This window comes from Schistocerca cancellata, chromosome 4 (genome assembly GCF_023864275.1).
Source record: "Schistocerca cancellata isolate TAMUIC-IGC-003103 chromosome 4, iqSchCanc2.1, whole genome shotgun sequence".
Classification (NCBI taxonomy): domain Eukaryota; kingdom Metazoa; phylum Arthropoda; class Insecta; order Orthoptera; family Acrididae; genus Schistocerca; species Schistocerca cancellata.
The window spans coordinates 125,637,755-125,656,026 of record NC_064629.1 but is presented as its reverse complement, the minus strand read 5'-3'; the positions used below and the strand labels follow the sequence as shown (position 1 = coordinate 125,656,026).

At 45.1% G+C, this 18,272-nt stretch overlaps 1 protein-coding gene across 1 annotated transcript in view; it reads left to right on the top strand.

Moving 5' to 3' along the window:
• LOC126183243 (polyamine-transporting ATPase 13A3) overlaps positions 1-18,272 on the top strand; it is a 187,666-nt gene that overhangs the window by 37,355 nt on the left and 132,039 nt on the right. The gene's annotated exons all lie outside the window — the stretch shown is intronic.

Genomic DNA, 18,272 nt, shown 5'->3' with positions numbered 1-18,272 from the left:
GCTACTCACAGAAGTCCAGAATGGGTTGCAAAAATCGTATGGTAGCGAAACTTGGTAGATATTCTAATGCGGAACCGGTTACACTGCAATAATAATGGTTCCAACTTTGACCACTAGATGCAGATCTGGCGCTGTGACTGCAAGGAACATGTCTATAATAGAGATGTTTGTGTGTGATGAATTAGAAACTGGACGTGGGCAGAAAATGTCAAACAAGTGACAAAGGCATAATGTTTATTTCATCATTAACTGCCACTTATACAATTTGTTCAGTGTGAGCACCGGAGACGTCGACGAGGTGCTGCATTCGTAAAACGACGTGATCAACAGTTGCTCGCAGCAGTTCTGATGGAATCTGAGCAACGTTTTCCTGTATACTGGCCTGCAGATAGGTAGAGACTGAACATGTCCCTGTTAAAAGCGTTCTTTTCGATATCTTTAGGGCCAAAGGTCACATGGATTCATATCAAGTGATCTAGCAGACGATGCATCTGGAAAACCTCTGGAGATAACATGTTTGTGGAAGGTTGCATTAAGCAGATCTTTCACTGGGCGAGCGGCATGAGGTGGTGTTGCCCCATCTTGCATGTAAACAGTGCTTTCCACACAGTTACGCCCTTCTAAACAAGGACTCATGCTGTACAAGGAGGTCTCGATAACGTGCAGACGTCTCGCTATACCTGACGGACCGGACCCTCTGCGTATATTCTCTGCAAAAAAGAACGGACCGAGAATAAAGGTGCTTGTGAATCCACACCACACAATTACATACGGCGAGTGCAGTGGCTCTTCATACACAAAACAAGGTCTAACAGCACCCCAAATTTGTCTGTTCCGTGCATTCACTGCACCCTGTAGTTAAAATGTTCCTCGTCACTCAATAGAATATTGACTGTCCACGCCTCATCAACTTTGATCCGTGCCAGAAACCGAAGGGCAAATTCAGAACGTTGTTGCGGATCACGAAGTTTCAGTTGCTACACCATCTGGATCCTGTACGGGTACTAGTGCGAAATAGACCGCAAAACTTTCCGTACTCTTGACCATGGGATGGACAGTTCTCGTGACATTGCACGGCACCCATACATTGGGGGGGGGGGGGGGATGCTAAACATGGGTTATGGAGTGTTTTTGATATTTCCGAAGAGGAGAGGCAACTTGTAAGTAGCCATAAAAGTTGCAGTTCCGACTATGTTATCAATTTTTTTTGGAAAGAGAAACTCCTGACCACACTGCATATTGTCCTTTCCCCGAGAGCTAGGGGGGGGGGGGGGGGGGAGGCAGCGGCCTTGCCGCAGTGGTAACTCCGGTTCCCGTCAGATCACCGAAGTTAAGCGCTGTCGGACTGGGCTAACTCTTGGGTGGGTGACCATCTGGTCTGCCGAGCGGGGTGCGCTCAGCCCTTGTGAGGCAAACTGAGGAGCTACTTGATTGAGAAGTAGCGGCTCCGGTCTCGTAAACTGACATACTGTCGGGAGAGCGGTGTGCTGATCACATGCCCTGCATATCCGCATCCAGTCAAGCCTGTGGGCTGAGGATGACTTTTGGGAGCTGGGGGGGGGGGGGGGGGCGGGCGGGGCTGCGGCCTTCGCTCGCTTCCGGATATTCGCGCACTTGAGCAGTAGCACTAGCACTAGCCGGAGCACGGTCAGTTATAGCAACAGAAACTTCCACCAGGCTGGACGCCTCCTCTTCCAAGAGATAGACCAAGCTCACACGTGTTTTCGAACTTCATTATAATCATCATTAAACAGTTAAATGACTTCAGGCCTCTCCTCAGACCTTTCACTTGGTGCAGCACTCTTCGCTAACAGTGCACGGACTCTCTTGTCGATAGCCATATTTTTCACTTATGTTATGGCTCGCTAAATGACACAACGTGGGTGTCAACCGCCATACAGTGTACAGTGCCAGATTTGCACCTGATGGCCGAAACTGGAACTTTTTTTTTCCAGCAAAAATCGGTTCTGCATTAACGCATTAGCATATTGACGAAGTCATACGATAATTACAGCCCATACTGGACCTCCGTGAGTTGGTGCACTGTAATTATAACCAGCCAGTAAGTATGTGGATGACCTCACACTTTTCCTTATTTAGAGACAGTTGCCCATTGTCGCACAATATAGATATTTTGTCTAGATCAGTTTGCAATTTGTTTTAATCATCTGATGACTTTACTAGACGGTAAATGGCAACATAATTTGCAAATAATCTTATAGGACTTCTCAGATTATCCTCTAAACCTTTTATATGCATTACCCGCAGCTCGTGGTCGTGCGGTAGCGTTCTCGCTTCCCACGCCCGGGTTCGATTCCCGGCGGGGTGAGGGATTTTCTCTGCCTTGTGATGACTGGGTGTTGTGTGATATCCTTAGGTTAGTTAGGTTTAAGTAGTTCTAAGTTCTAGGGGACTGATGACCATAGATGTTAAGTCTCATAGTGCTCAGAGCCATTTTTTTATATGCATTAGGAAATGCTGAGGACCTATAACATTTTTTTGTGGAATGCCAGATATCATTTCAATTTTACTCGATGATTTTCCGTCGATTGCTACGTACTGTGATCTTCCTGACAGGAAACCACGAATCCAGTGGCACTCCATACGCACGCAATTTGATTAGAAGTCTCTTGTGAGGAACGGCATGGACTTCAGCTTTCCTATTAGAACCACGGATATCGGACATTGTCCTATTCAGGTTTCTATAGAGGAGGAAAATATCAGAGGAAAAATACGTTGATGGGTAGTATTAGAGATAGCAATGAAGAATACATTTACTAAAAAAATAAATTGAATTGTGTGTGTTAGTGAGCTCTTTTAGTGATATGAAGTGTATGACGTTTATGTTTCACAAATCAGAGGCACTGTGTAGAGAATCGATACAACTGCCTCTGGGCGGTGTGGCTTCAATCAGATCGGTCTAAGCTCGTGTGTTGTATTCTCGCTGACTACAGATGATGTAACTTTGCTGCTCCCCTTGGGCCTTAATTTCCTCATTCGGCCCACAAATCAACAAAAGCAAAGCAAGAGAAATGGAACGTAATCGAATTAAATCAGGCAATGCTGATAGAGTTAAATTAGGAAATAACACTTAAACTAGAAGAGTTTCGTTGTTTGGCAGTAAAATATCTGATACTGGGCGAAGTAGAGAGGATATAAAATGCAGAGTGACAACAGCAAAAAAAGTATTTCTGAAAGTAAATCTTTAAACATCGAATATGAATTTAAATGTTAGGAATTCTTTTCTGAAGGCATTTCTTTGGGGTGTATCATTGTACGGTAGTGAAAGGTGAACGACAAACAGTTCAGACAAGAAGATCATGTAAGTTTTTGAAATGTGGTGCTACAGAAGACTGTCCAATGTTAAATAAATAGATCGGATAAATAATTAGGAAGTACCGACTCGAATTGGAGAGAAAAGAAACTGGTACTGCAAAGTGACGAAAATAAAGAGTCCAATGGACAGGACACGTAGTTAATCTGCTAAGGGATAGAATTATGAGGGGTAAAAATTGTAGGAGGAGATCAAGGCGTGGATTGCAAAACACAGCATTTGAAAACTGAATTTGTAGTTATGGATAATTTCTACCACTTAAATTGTATTTTTTGTTATTTGTGATTGTAATTTATAAATCGCTCGCTCCCATACTCGACTTGTTCTGTGTGTAGTATTTAAGTAAGTAATGGATGAGCATAGACTAATAAATGATGATGATTAGTAAACAGGTTTTAATGTATGCAGATTTGAGCAGTTACGTCGAGATGAAGAGGCTTGGCAGGATATACTAGCATGGAGATCTGTATTAAACCAGTCTTTGGACTGAAGATCACAGCAACAATGTCTTCTTAGGGTTGTTGGAGTCTGCTTGAGCTATTTTCCATTGCTTTTAGTGCATCACGTTTTTGTATCTGGGCTTCCTGTATATATTATTTTTACAGTTTTCATTCATTTGTTGCATACAACTTTCTTGATTATATACTTAGCTAACTTGCGATCACGCCAATTTTTCAGTCTGCTTAAGTTCTACATGTACGTGTAACGACCACTCATCTGAGCTGTAACTGTTATGTGCTCGGCTGGAACGACAATCGAGACCTCACTTGGAGGTTCGATGAAACAGCCGCGCAAGCACGTGGGTTTTATGTCAAGAGAGACGGCCGATGGTATATTATTAGAATATAAACGACACATCGCTTATAATACATAAGTTATAACGGACGCATAATTTTATCACATCTCATTTTTCGCTGCAGTGGAACACTTAAAGACTTTTCACATCAGGTTGTCGTATGTCACGTAATACAATGAATAGGATACCTGAGTACTGACATACACTCCTGGAAATTGAAATAAGAACACCGTGAATTCATTGTCCCAGGAAGGGGAAACTTTATTGACACATTCCTGGGGTCACATACATCACATGATCACACTGACAAAACCACAGGCACATAGACACAGGCAACAGAGCATGCACAATGTCGGCACTAGTACAGTGTATATCCACCTTTCGCAGCAATGCAGGCTGCTATTCTCCCATGGAGACGATCGTAGAGATGCTGGATGTAGTCCTGTGGATCGGCTTGCCATGCCATTTCCACCTGGCGCCTCAGTTGGACCAGCGTTCGTGCTGGACGTGCAGACCGCGTGAGACGACGCTTCATCCAGTCCCAAACATGCTCAATTGGGGACAGATCCGGAGATCTTGCTGGCCAAGGTAGTTGACTTACATCTTCTAGAGCACGTTGGGTGGCACGGGATACATGCGGACGTGCATTGTCCTGTTGGAACAGCAAGTTCCCTTGCCGGTCTAGGAATGGTAGAACGATGGGTTCGATGACGGTTTGGATGTACCGTGCACTATTCAGTGTCCCCTCGACGATCACCAGTGGTGTACGGCCAGTGTAGGAGATCGATCCCCACACCATGATGCCGGGTGTTGGCCCTGTGTGCCTCGGTCGTATGCAGTCCTGATTGTGGCGCTCACCTGCACGGCGCCAAACACGCATACGACCATCATTGGCACCAAGGCAGAAGCGACTCTCATCGCTGAAGACGACACGTCTCCATTCGTCCCTCCATTCACGCCTGTCGCGACACCACTGGAGACGGGCTGCACGATGTTGGGGCGTGAGCGGAAGACGGCCTAACGGTGTGCGGGACCGTAGCCCAGCTTCATGGAGACGGTTGCGAATGGTCCTCGCCGATACCCCAGGAGCAACAGTGTCCCTAATTTGCTGGGAAGTGGCGGTGCGGTCCCCTACGGCACTGCGTAGGATCCTACGGTCTTGGCGTGCATCCGTGCGTCGCTGCGGTCCGGTCCCAGGTCGACGGGCACGTGCACCTTCCGCCGACCACTGGCGACAACATCGATGTACTGTGGAGACCTCACGCCCCACGTGTTGAGCAATTCGGCGGTACGTCCACCCGGCCTCCCGCATGCCCATTATACGCCCTCGCTCAAAGTCCGTCAACTGCACATACGGTTCACGTCCACGCTGTCGCGGCATGCTACCAGTGTTAAAGACTGCGATGGAGCTCCGTATGCCACGGCAAACTGGCTGACACTGACGGCGGCGGTGCACAAATGCTGCGCAGCTAGCGCCATTCGACGGCCAACACCGCGGTTCCTGGTGTGTCCGCTGTGCCGTGCGTGTGATCATTGCTTGTACAGCCCTCTCGCAGTGTCCGGAGCAAGTATGGTGGGTCTGACACACCGGTGTCAATGTGTTCTTTTTTCCATTTCCAGGTGTGTACTTTTCCAATCGCGCCTGATCCTTGGTAATTCCAAGTAATCGGAATCCGGCAGGTCCAAACCACCCCCGCCGACTTGTTCTTGTGGCTGCGTTGAAGAATAACCACAGCCCTATCAAAAAGTTGGTGCTGTATGTACGATCATAGAAACGCGTTGGTCATGCTGATCATTTCATTCACACGTTCCAGGATATTGACCGTAAACCTCTACTCTATACGGCGGGAGGCAGTTGGTACACCGTGTAACAGAATCATCCCCCCCCCCCTTTCCCCACCGTCTCTTGCTCGTTCCTTTAATTTAGTGGATGGAGTGAGAAAAAGGTTCTCCAAATTCATCTACGAAGGAAGTCATAAGGTTTTAATTATCAGCAAGGAAAAAATAAGTTACGTAGTTCATATTTATTTGGCTGCAGATACAGTTACGTCAGCTACGTGTATACTTTTCAAACCACTGTGAAGTGGATGGCAGAGGGTATGTCCTATTGTACCAGTTATTAGGGTTTTTTGCCGTTCCATTCACGTATGGCGCACGAGAAGATTGGCTGTTTAAATGCCTCTGTGCGAGCTGTAATTAATGTAATCTTGTCCTCATGGTCCCTATGGGAGTGATACGTAGGGGTTGTATTATATTCCTATAGTCATCGTTTAAAGGCGGTTCTTCAAACTTTATAAGTAGATTTTCGCGGGATAGTTACGTCTATCCTCAAGTTTCTGCCAGTTTAGTTCTGTCAGCATCTCTGTGCCACTCTCCCGCAGGTCAAACAAACCTGTGGATCATTCCTGCTGCCCTTCTCTGTCCCCCCCCCCCCCCCCCCCCCCCCAGCGGATCCGGGAGTAAGAATAGGCCGGAGGGCGCCTTACATGGTGCATCGTGTCCATCGTACATTAAGATCTTTAGCCCACTTTCTCGTCGTCGCATTTCAATCCCGCTCATTCTCCATCTCTTGGGCGAGGACACCTTCTTGGGTGACCGCAGAGAGAACGCCTCGCGCCGTCCGCCCTCAGGAGCTCAGTTTGTCAGCGCACCTGACGATGGCGACGTGTCTGATGGCCGAAATATTGTGCCCGTTGGACACTATGGACCGACAGTACACCCGTGGACTGTTCGAACTATTAATATCCGCGAACTTATTAATATACAGCACGAACAGCTATGGGCCCAACACACATCTCTGTGGACATCCGAAATTACATCTACATAATACTCCACAAGCTACATTTCCTTTCCTGTTACAGCTGCAAATTGAGCGATGGATAAACGACTGTCTGCATGCCTCCATGCGAGCCCTGCTTTCTCTTATCTTACGTTTGTGGTCCTTACCGCGAAATGAACGCTGGCGGCAGTAGGGTTGTACCCAGTCAGCTTCAAATCCCGATTCTCTAAATTATCTCGACAGCCTTCCTCGAAAAGAACGTCGCCTTCCTTCCAGGGATTCTCGTTTAAGTTCCTGAAGCACGTACGTAATAAGTGCGTGTTGATCGAACCAACCTGTAACAAATCTAGCAGCCCGTCTCGGAATTGTTTCGGAGTCTTCCTTTAAACCGACTTGGTGAGGATTCCAAACACTCGAGAAGTACTCAAGAATTAGTCTCCCTAGTGTTCTACAATATCACGGTCTCCTAAAACTCTCCCAATAAACCAAATTCGACCATTCGCCTTTTCCGCTATAACTCTTACTTGCTCGTTCCATTTCATATACCTTTGTAATGTTACGCCTCGATGTTTAATCGAAGAGACTGTCCTCGTGTCAAGCAGCACACCAAAAATGCTGTATTCGTACATTTACAGGATCTTTTCCCTACTCATCTGTACTAACTTCCCTTTTCCTACATTTACAGCAAGCTGCAATTCATCTCACCAAATGTAAATTGTAAGCCATCATGTATCCTTATACAGTCAATAAACGACGACACTTTCCTGCACGGTTCAGGGTCATCAGCAAACAGTTGTAGATTGCTGCTCACCCTATCCCTCAGGTCACTTATGCATATAGAGAACAGTAGTAGTCCTACCACACTTCTCTGGGGCATTCCTGACTATAGTGGTAGAACAAACTGGGCAGGTATGCACTCAGGGGCAAACCTATTGTTCTCCTTTGATAGACAGGTACTTAACCTATTGTTCTGTTAAGTGCTTTTCCATGTCACCTCCATTTCCTTTTCATTGACAGGCACTTAACCTATTGTTCATGTCCGATACAGCCCTCGAAAAATTAAAACGGCCAAAATGTTAAAGATGCAAAAAAAAGAACGAAAGTATATCCTTCTGACATTAAGTTCTATAATCCTAGGAAGTAACGTATCATAGTATTCTTTTGTCTGAAGAGAGTTCCAATACAAATTTCAGAAAAAATATAATTTCGTAAAAACTTACGTCTCCGAAACTAACCGACCTTCCCCGGTAAGAGTAATCAGTTCGTTTGTAATGTTCTCCCATATAATAAATCCAGGAACGTTAAGCCATGTCATTACACTGGTCGTTAAAATCATCTGTTCGTACTATCCACTGTTCTGTGTAGGTGTTGAGGTACAGGGAATAGCCCAAGCGGAAAAAAACTGCACATGATTAAAGATTTGAAATCTCTAAACTGATCGAACGGAGTGGCAGCGATGAGGCAGTGTTCGCACTGGAAGGGAAGAGGTGGACTGTTTCGTGTATTGAGAGCAAAGGCAATATGAAATACTAAAGCATCATCTTTCCGGTGAACTGGCAGAAAGCAATGAGAAACAAGTACATCCTGTGCATACGGAACTAGGGTAGTTCCTGAATGCACTCGTCGGTTGGTTATGTTATGCATAAATGGCGGACTATCTTACTTAACTATTAATACAGACTAAAGCATCGAAACTCTCGCGGTTGTGCTGTACCCACAGCGGCCGTGCTGCGTCGCGCAAAACTAAGAATAGAGGTTCGGCGCCGCCTGTGCGGATGACAAACTGGCCGCTCTGCGCAACAACGAACAAGTTCCGCGCAGCGTCGGTGCATCAAAGGAAATGGTTCGTTCGTGCGCGGCTTTGTTTGGTCGGCGTTCCTCATTGCCATTGTTTCGAGGCGCGCGCTCACACACACAAACACAAACACACACACACACACACACACACACACACACACACACTGGAACATTGCTGGTATACGAATACCTGCTTCATTCTGGACTGCACGGCGCCGTTTGCGTGGCGCAGAGCTGCTAGGTGCGGCGCGGCTTTTGCGTCTCGGGGTACTGTTGCTGCGGTCTCGAGCTCGACTTCTGCTGACCATCTTAGATTTCTCTCTGTAGGGAATGCCGGACCACGATCTGCTCAGTCTGATGAGGCTACATGAGAAACTGCTCGAGTAAATAACCACCAACACGGAAGTCGCTATAATGGCATCATATCGAAAGTGTTGCATCGGTACGAAACTCGCAAGTCATTTACTTATTTTTATTGACAAAAAAGACTTGATTGACAGAAAATGATCCTTAGGAAAACTTTCTTTATCCACATTTGCCCTATACACTGCTTGACAATTGCTAAAGAACAACTGACACTTGTTAAGGAACAGCTGCCAGTTGCTACCGACCATCCGACCGATAATAGTAAAATAAAATGTAAAGGGCGGGTCGTGTTAACTGCAGCAAAGCCTGTGCACGAACGTTCTGTATGCATTTGACAGTTCATGCGGTACGACGTTGGACGAAGGTTGTCGTGGAGTCTTTTAGTGCGACATTCTGTGTGGTATAAAATTGTTAAGGCTTTCGTGGCCACTTGTTGACAAACTGCCTATTGGCTTCTGTCTCGGGTTCTTCGGCCGAAGAACCCGAGACAGAAGCCAATAGGCAGTTTGTCATTCTGTGTGGTACCAGAACATGTTTGCAAGACATCATTTGAGTGCTCCCGATCGTGGAGGAGCAGTTGGACGGCGAAGCATCTCAGTGTCACCACTGTTGTCACAGTAATGGGTGTGTCCAAGTGTCGTCTCGCAACTGAAAAAGGCCACTGAAGGTGGAAATGTTATCCGAAAGTGTGCCGGTGGTCGTAGATAGAACACCATACTGCAGGAGGATAGATATTTAGCCCGAACGGCGAAAAGGAACAGACAACTCACTCCTAAGCAGATCGCTGCAAACATTGTGTGTCTCTGCCAAAACCATTTTTCGGCGATTGTTTCAGCCAGGTTTGTATGCTTCAAGGCCTGTTAAATGTGTACCACTTCAACCACGCCATCATTGAGAAAGAGTTTGTTGTTCTAGGGAGCAAAGTTGTTGGGGTCGGCAACAGTGTGGTCCACAGTGACCTGCGATGAATCCTGGTTCAGTGTAGCAAGTGGTTCTGGTCATCAGTATGGAGAGAGAGGGGTACACGTTACACACCATTGAATGTTCATGAACGTCATTGGTTTGGCCAGGCATGATGGTGTGGGCAGGCCGTATGTACAGCGGCTGAATACTGCTGCATATTGGGTGAGGTACTATTGCATTAAGGGGTGTGGAAGGGCCAGACTTTCTCTTATGGACGACAGTGTCAACCCACAGGGGACCGTTGAGGTGTTAGACACACTAAAAAGTGAAGATGTTGAACATATGGAATGTCTTGTGTACTGCTCAGACCTATACCCTATAGAACATACCGGAGATGCTCTTCAGATGTGTTTGTCAACAAACACTTGCTCTGCGAACCGCACATAAACTGAAAACCACCTTGAGAGAGGGACGGGAATATCCTCCGAGGGCTACTCGACAGTTGGGTAGCCACCGTGAGTAATAGGAGCAAAATGTGCATTTGTGCCCGAGGATGGCATATTCCTCTCTGAGAGTCTGTTGGCAGTATGACCTGTTTCAAACATAAATGTTATTTATGTCTGTTAACTTGCTTTCCCATGCAGTGAAATCTACCATTTCTTGTGATAAATATACCATTCCATCTCTATTATGTATGTACTGTGTTTCATGTTGTCCATCATTGCCTGTGATTATTGCTGTTCAGCAATGTCTCTATTCCTTAACAACTGTCATGCAGTGTATTTTGTTCAAGTTCCATCTGTTTCTGCTGGTTGTCATTTAAAGGGTTTTGTCTTCCTCTAAAATCCCACTGTGCTGTAATTATTGAAAAAGTGCGCTGTTGTACACCATCTTTTTCAGCAGGTGTTTCCACACAGCCTAAAATCATTTTCAGATCAACCATATATTCATACCAAGCATCAGTCACGAAATCATTGCATGAAAAACTTGAGCCTTCCTTATTTGTAGGTGCACTGAAAGTTAAAGAATATTTTGGCATTAAGATATTTTTCCTTTGGAACTCAAATGGGGACAAAACAGTGTGCTAACAAATGCACAGACTGGAAACTCAGTCTATATAATAGCTATTTCGTAAGTGAACAATAAAATAAAATATATGCATATTATAAACACCTCTAACATTTGCACCATATATGGCATCAGATAAGTACACTGCACAAAAAAGTAGACTACCAGGAGACATACTGCGAATGCTGTGTAACACTGCCTCTAGCAGTCATAATGCTCTCAATTCAGCAAAGAAGAGAGCTCACCAGTTCCTTCAGGTAAGCCATTTCCAGCAGAAGCCCCTCATTGTTTAGATCCTGTAGAGCTACCAAATTGCCGGGATGTTGATTACAGTATTTCACCCGCTGTTCCAAATAGTCTCAAACATTTTGAGTGAAATTAAGATTGGGTGATTTAATGGGTCTGTCAGTGTGCTATGCGGTGCACGAGTTTTCATCAAACAAGGAGGGCATGCATGTAGCTCCGTGAATACAGCTGGGAGTATGGGAGTGTCACAGGATACTCATTATGAATATATAGAAGAAAGGACAACTTGGTCATTTAGGATGTTGAAATAAACATTGTAGTTAATGTCTGGGGTTACCTGAATGAGTGGGCACAAGTCACAATATGAAAAATGTATACAGAAATTACGTAGTCAAGCACATCTGACCTGAACTATACCAAATTTCAGTGGAGAGACCAACTCCAGCTGCAATCGAGCATTAAAATAATTTGATGCTGAAAGTTGAAAGTTTGTGCCGGTCTGGGACTCAAACCCAGATCTCCTGCTTAATGCAAGCAGTTGCCTTAATCATCTTGGCCAAGTCCCACAGAAGAGACACCACACACGTATATAGCTTCTCTGTAGACACGGTTGCCTCGATAACTGTTGTATGGATGCAGAACAGCGTCTGAGCGTCTTGCAGGAATATAGGACTTGCTGCGAGCAGGTAGGTGAATGGACAGTGGACGCCACAAGCATACGACACACTGCAGGTTAAATGTCTTGCATATTTAAAAAGGTGCAACGTCTTGATTTGTGGGACTACACTACATGCCTCCAGTTAGCTACTGTTCACTTTCTGTGTTATTTGGTGCATTGAAGATTTACAGCTTTGTGTGCCATTCTGAGCAATGACCTTTGCAGGGTACCTGATCCAAATGTCCACTGCATGCTGTTCTCTTCATGACATATGCTCAGAAACCGGTTGAGATGGCTCTGCATTAACTGATGGCAGCAATTCTTGTTTCAGTAACAAGGCACAACACTTATCTCCGGCCCTTGTCTGCTAGGATCTTTTTACAATCACTCTGCCTATATTGTGTGACATAATTGTGGGTGGTACACCATTCCTTGTACAAGGGTGTACTGAAAAGCAATGCCTCAAAATGTTTTTATGTGAAAACTCTTAAAGCTTTTCATATTGTATATCTTGCAGTCCTCTGCTGCAAGAAGACTCCAAATTGTAACATGTAACATGACAGTGTGTAATGTAACTGCGTCATTGTGTCAGAAACAGCGTGCTGTAATCGATATTCGAATTCGATGAGTTTGTCCACACACAGAGTACCTTCTCTTTCAGCATGAGAATGCCAGAGCACACATGAGCACTGCGACATCTGCAACAATCCGACACCTTGGGTTCACTGTCATTGATCATCCTCCATAAAGACCCAACTTGACCCCATCTGAGTTTCATCTGTTTCTGAAACTTAAAGAACATTTTCAATGACTTCACTTTGATAGTGATGAAGCGATGTCTGTGGAGGTGAGGCTGTTGCTCAGTGAAGAAACTCGTACATCCTATGGTGGTGATATCAACAAACAGCTCTCTCATTGAGAGAAATGTGTTTGTCACTTGGGTGACTATGTTGAGAAATAAATATGTAGACATGAAGAATAAAGATGTAGGATGTTAATAACTTTTTTATTTAAAAAGCTTTAAGAGTTTTCACAATAGATACAATGGACAGTGCACACTGCAGCACCAACAACTGGAGCAAAACACTATGACTCATTTCTGTCATACTTTCATGCCTCCACATCTTACTGTGATGGTTCCATATGCAGACTGGCACATACACATCACTTCATTGCCATGAGCTACGCCAGCAGTAGAAGGTTACGTGACCATCTGGTTCCATTTTTACACCATCTACAGCACTCCATATAGTGAGCAGTGCAGTCTTAAAGGGTTTGGTTATGTTTTGACCGGTGAGCATATTTGCCATTTCTGTGCTATAAAAAGTTTATAGTATCCAGCCTCTGTGTGCATTTATACAGGGTGTTACAAAAAGGTACGGCCAAACTTTCGGGAAACATTCCTCACACACAAATAAAGAAAATATGTTATGTGGACATGTGTCCGGAAATGCTTACTTTCCATGTTAGAGCTCATTTTATTACTTCTCTTCAAATCAAATTAATCATGGAATGGAAACACACAGCAACAGAATGTACCAGCGTGACTTCAAACACTTTGTTACGGGAAATGTTCAAAATATCCTCCGTTAGCGAGGATACGTGCATCCACCTTCTGTCGCATGGAATCCCTGATGCGCTGATGCAGGCCTGGAGAATGGCGTATTGTATCACAGCCGTCCACAATACGAGCACCAAGAGTCTCTACATTTGGTACCGGGGTTGCGTAGACAAGAGCTTTCAAATGCCCCCATAAATGAAAGTCAAGAGGGCTGAGGTCAGGAGAGCGTGGAGGCCATGGAATTGGTCCGCCTCTACCAATCCATCGGTCACCGAATCTGTTGTTGAGAAGTGTACGAACACTTCGACCGAAATGTGCAGGAGGTCCATCGTGCATAAACCACATGTTGTGTCGTACTTGTAAAGGCACATGTTCTAGCAGCACAGGTAGAGTATCCCGTATGAAATCATGATAACGTGCTCCATTGAGCGTAGGTGGAAGAACATGGGGCCCAATCAAGACATCACCAACAATGCCTGCCCAAACGTTCACAGAAAATCTGTGTTGATGATGTGATTGCACAATTGCGTGCGGATTCTCGTCAGCCCACACATGTTGATTGTGAAAATTTACAATTTGATCACGTTGGAATGAAGCCTCATCCGTAAAGAGAACATTTGCACTGAAATGAGAATTGACACATTGTTGGATGAACCATTTGCAGAAGTGTACCCGTGGAGGCCAATCAGCTGCTGATAGTGCCTGCACACGCTGTACATGGTACGGAAACAACTGGTTCTCCCGTAGCACTCTCCATACAGTGACGTGGTCAATGTTACCTTGTACAGCAGCAACTTCTCTGACGCTGACATTAGGGTTATCGTCAACTGCACAAAGAATTGCCTCGTCCATTGCAGGTGTCCTCATCGTTCTAGGTCTTCCCCAGTCACGAGTCATAGGCTGGAATGTTCCGTGCTCCCTAAGACGCCGACCAATTGCTTCGAACGTCTTCCTGTCGCGACACCTTCGTTCTGGAAATTTGTCTCGATACAAACGTACTGCGCCACAGCTATTGCCCCGTGCTAATCCATACATCAAATGGGCATCTGCCACCTCCACATTTGTAAACATTGCACTGACGTGATGAACACTAACCTGTTGATGCTACGTACTGATGTGCTTGATGCTAGTACTGTAGAGCAATGAGTCACATGTCAACACAAGCACCGAAGTCAACATTACCTTCCTTCAATTGGGCCAACTGGCAGTGAATCGAGGAAGTACAGTACATACTGACGAAACTAAAATGAGCCCTAACATGGAAATTAAGCATTTCCAGACACATGTCCACATAACATCTTTTCTTTATTTGTGTGTGAGGAATGTTTCCTGAAAGTTTGGCCGTACTTTTTTGTAACACCCTGTATATTCACAATGCTGTATGTCTTAAACTCAAGATGTGGATTAGTGCCCAGACAAACATTAATTCAGCAAAACAGCCAAATGCATTCTTTCTATTTTAACACATCAGTACATAACTTTGAACAATGTGTATGAGCTGATGTTGCATCTGTAAGGTGTAAGTCGTTTGTCAATAAGCAGATAAATATTGTTTTTGGACCATTAGTTCCTTGTCTCAACATACACTCTTTAGGAACCTCTACTAATATGTGTAATTTACCCATAAAGGTTTAGGACACACACACACACACACACACACACACACACACACACACACACACACACAGTCAGCAGGTGGCTAACACTAAAAGTGGACGGTATATAAAGTGTGTCAAGGGGACGTGGAAAACAGTGCAGTTGTTGTCATTATTTGGAAATGCAGCAATTTATGTGAAGTCCAAACGGGCAAGATCATTGGCTTTCAGGCCAAAGGAGGAAGCGTTTCCAAAATGGCTATGTTTTTAAACTAGTCATGTGCCACCATGGCTAAACTGTACTGTGCATGGCACAATGGCACTATCCAAAACCGGCGCTGAGGCAACTGTGCTGCACCACAGGCACTAGATGACAGCGGTGAATGGCAGCTTTGGAGATGTGTTCAGTTGAATAGACATGCTACTGTTGAGCAGCTGACTGCCCAGATGAATAAAGAGGCTCTCAACAGTGCCTCTTCAGTGTCTGTACAGAAAATGGTGCCGCATATGGGCCTTCGCAGCAAGCGCCTGTTTCATGCACTCGTGCTGACTACTGTGCTGTGCAGCAGTGAATGCTGGAATTTGCACACCAGTACCACAACTGGACATCCACTGAGTGGAGACAAGCGGCCTTTCAGATGAATGATGTTTTATGCTCCATCAGACAGATGGCCCTTGGGGTTTATGGCCCTGCAACAATTGTCAGAAGTATACAGGCAGGAGGAGGAGAGTTATATTCTCAGGAACATTTTTGTGGTTTTCTCTGTGTGATCTCATGATTCTGTAAGGCACAATACGTCAATGCAAATATGCATCTATCATGGAGAGCATATCCACCCCTGCATGCAGTTTGTTTTTTCTTCGTATGATAGCATCTACTACAGGACAATGCAACATGTCACATAGCTTGCAATGTATGTGTGTGGTTCGAAGAGCACCAGAATGAGTTTACCATACTTCCCTGGCCACCAAACTCCCTGAATTTAAACTCGAGCAAGAATCTGTGGACCACCTTCATTGGGCTGTTTGTACCATGAATACTCAACCAAGAGACCTGGTCATAGCACTGAAGGCAGTGTGGCTCACATCCTTATCGGTACCTACCAGAATCTCACTGACTCTCTCCCTGCATGTCTCACAGTGGTCTGTGCTGCAAAATGTGGTTATTCAAGCTTTTGACAGGTGGTCATATTAATGTGAGTGGACAGCATATACACACAACAAAAAAGTTTTGCATCATCCCTGTTCCCAGAACTGCTGAAGATAGATGTTGACTGTGGATATTGTATCACAGACACAGTCCCTTTCACTCTTCAGAGGTGTCACTAAACCTGCCCAAAGATGTAAACAACCATGCACGAGCAGCATAAATTAGACGGAGGGGTCCGACAACCGATCACTTCCAGTCATTCCACCAGGAAGGAGGTACACGGCTCGTGTTGTCTGTAGTTCAGCCATGCCTAGACAGTCAATACCGCAGTTCGATCGCATCCGCATTGGTTTCTTTGTGCCAGGAAGGGCTCTCAACAAGGGAAGTGTCCAGGCGTCTCGGCGTGAACCAAAGTGATGTTGTTCAGTCATGGAGGAGATACAGAGAGACAGGATCTGTCAATGACATTCCTCATTCAGGCCGGCCAGGAGCTACTACTGCACTGGATGACCGCTACCTGCGGATTATATGGCTCGGAGGAACCCTGACAGTAGCGCCACCATGTTGAATGATGATTTTCGTGCAGCCACAGGATGTCGTGTTACGACTCAAACTGTGCGCAATAGGCTGCATGATGCACAACTTCACTCCCAACATCCTTGGTGAGGTCCATCTTTGCAACCACGACACCATGCAGCGCAGCACAGGTGGGCCCAACAACATGCCCAATGGACCGCTCAGGATTGGCATCACGTTGACTTCACTGATGAGTGTCACATATGCCTTCAACAAGACAATCGTCGGAGACGTGTTTAGAGGCTACCCGGTCAGGCTGGATGCCTTAAACACAAATTGCCGTTGAGGAGTGGGACAATCTGGATCAACAGCACCTTGATGATCTTGTGGATAGTATGCCACAACAAATACAGGCATGCATCAATGCAAGAGGACGTGCTACTAGTTATTAGAGGTACCAGGGTGTACAGCAATCTGGACCACCACCTCTGAAGGTCTCGCTGTATGGTAGTACAACATGCAATGTGTGGTTTTCATGAGCAATAAAAAGGGCAGAAATGAGGGCAGAAATGATGTTTATGTTGATCTTATTCCAATTTTCTGTGCAGGTTTAGGAACTCTCGGAACCGAGGTGATGCAAAACTTTTTTTGATGTGTGTATATAACATCTCATCCCTCCCCATTTCTGTATTTCTGTCACCTCTCCCTCCCTCATATTTCTCACCCCGTACTCTCCCTCCCTTTCTCTCACTCCCCTTCTGCTCTCATCATCCCTCTCTCCACTCTCTATTCCCCCATTCTCTCTTTCTCTGTGCTGACAATCTGTTATCTTCATCGCCTTTAGCCTTTACTGGTCCAGCCTCTACTCCCCTTATTCCCATGCTCTTGTGTTTTAGTTGATGATGATAATATTTATGAGGGAGATTGGTGAGGGTATTGACATATAGTTTGTCCCACCAGAATAGCCTGAAAGGGGAGGGGGGACTGAATTTAATGTTCTCATGTGACAGCTGATTCACTGTCACCAGTTTCATATACCTTCACTCCATGATATAATGTGGTGGGCTTTGGAAATTAACCCAGGGCATTTTTATGAAGACCTATAATCAGGAATCTGGTGTCACTATGTCCTCCACTTGCTGCCAAAATACTTTAGATTAAATTTTTCGCACCATCTAGATTCAAACTGGTTTAATCTAAGTCAAGTGCTATCTCACATCCATGCATTAAAGGCTTTGACATTTGAGGAAGGTGTGTCTCAGACTACAGCTCATATAAACGAATCATTATATTGCAAGCATTAACCATAACAAGTATGGTGGAGTAGTGCTTAAGGCAATGCACTCATATTTGGGGGAACCAACTTTCTAACTTTGTGTTTCTCATGGTTTTGATAGATCACTCCAGGTGAATGTTAGCATTAGTCCTATGGACTGGCCACCAGTAACTTCCTTTCACGTTCCTTGTCCAACTAAGCTAGTATAATTAATGTAATGTATAGTA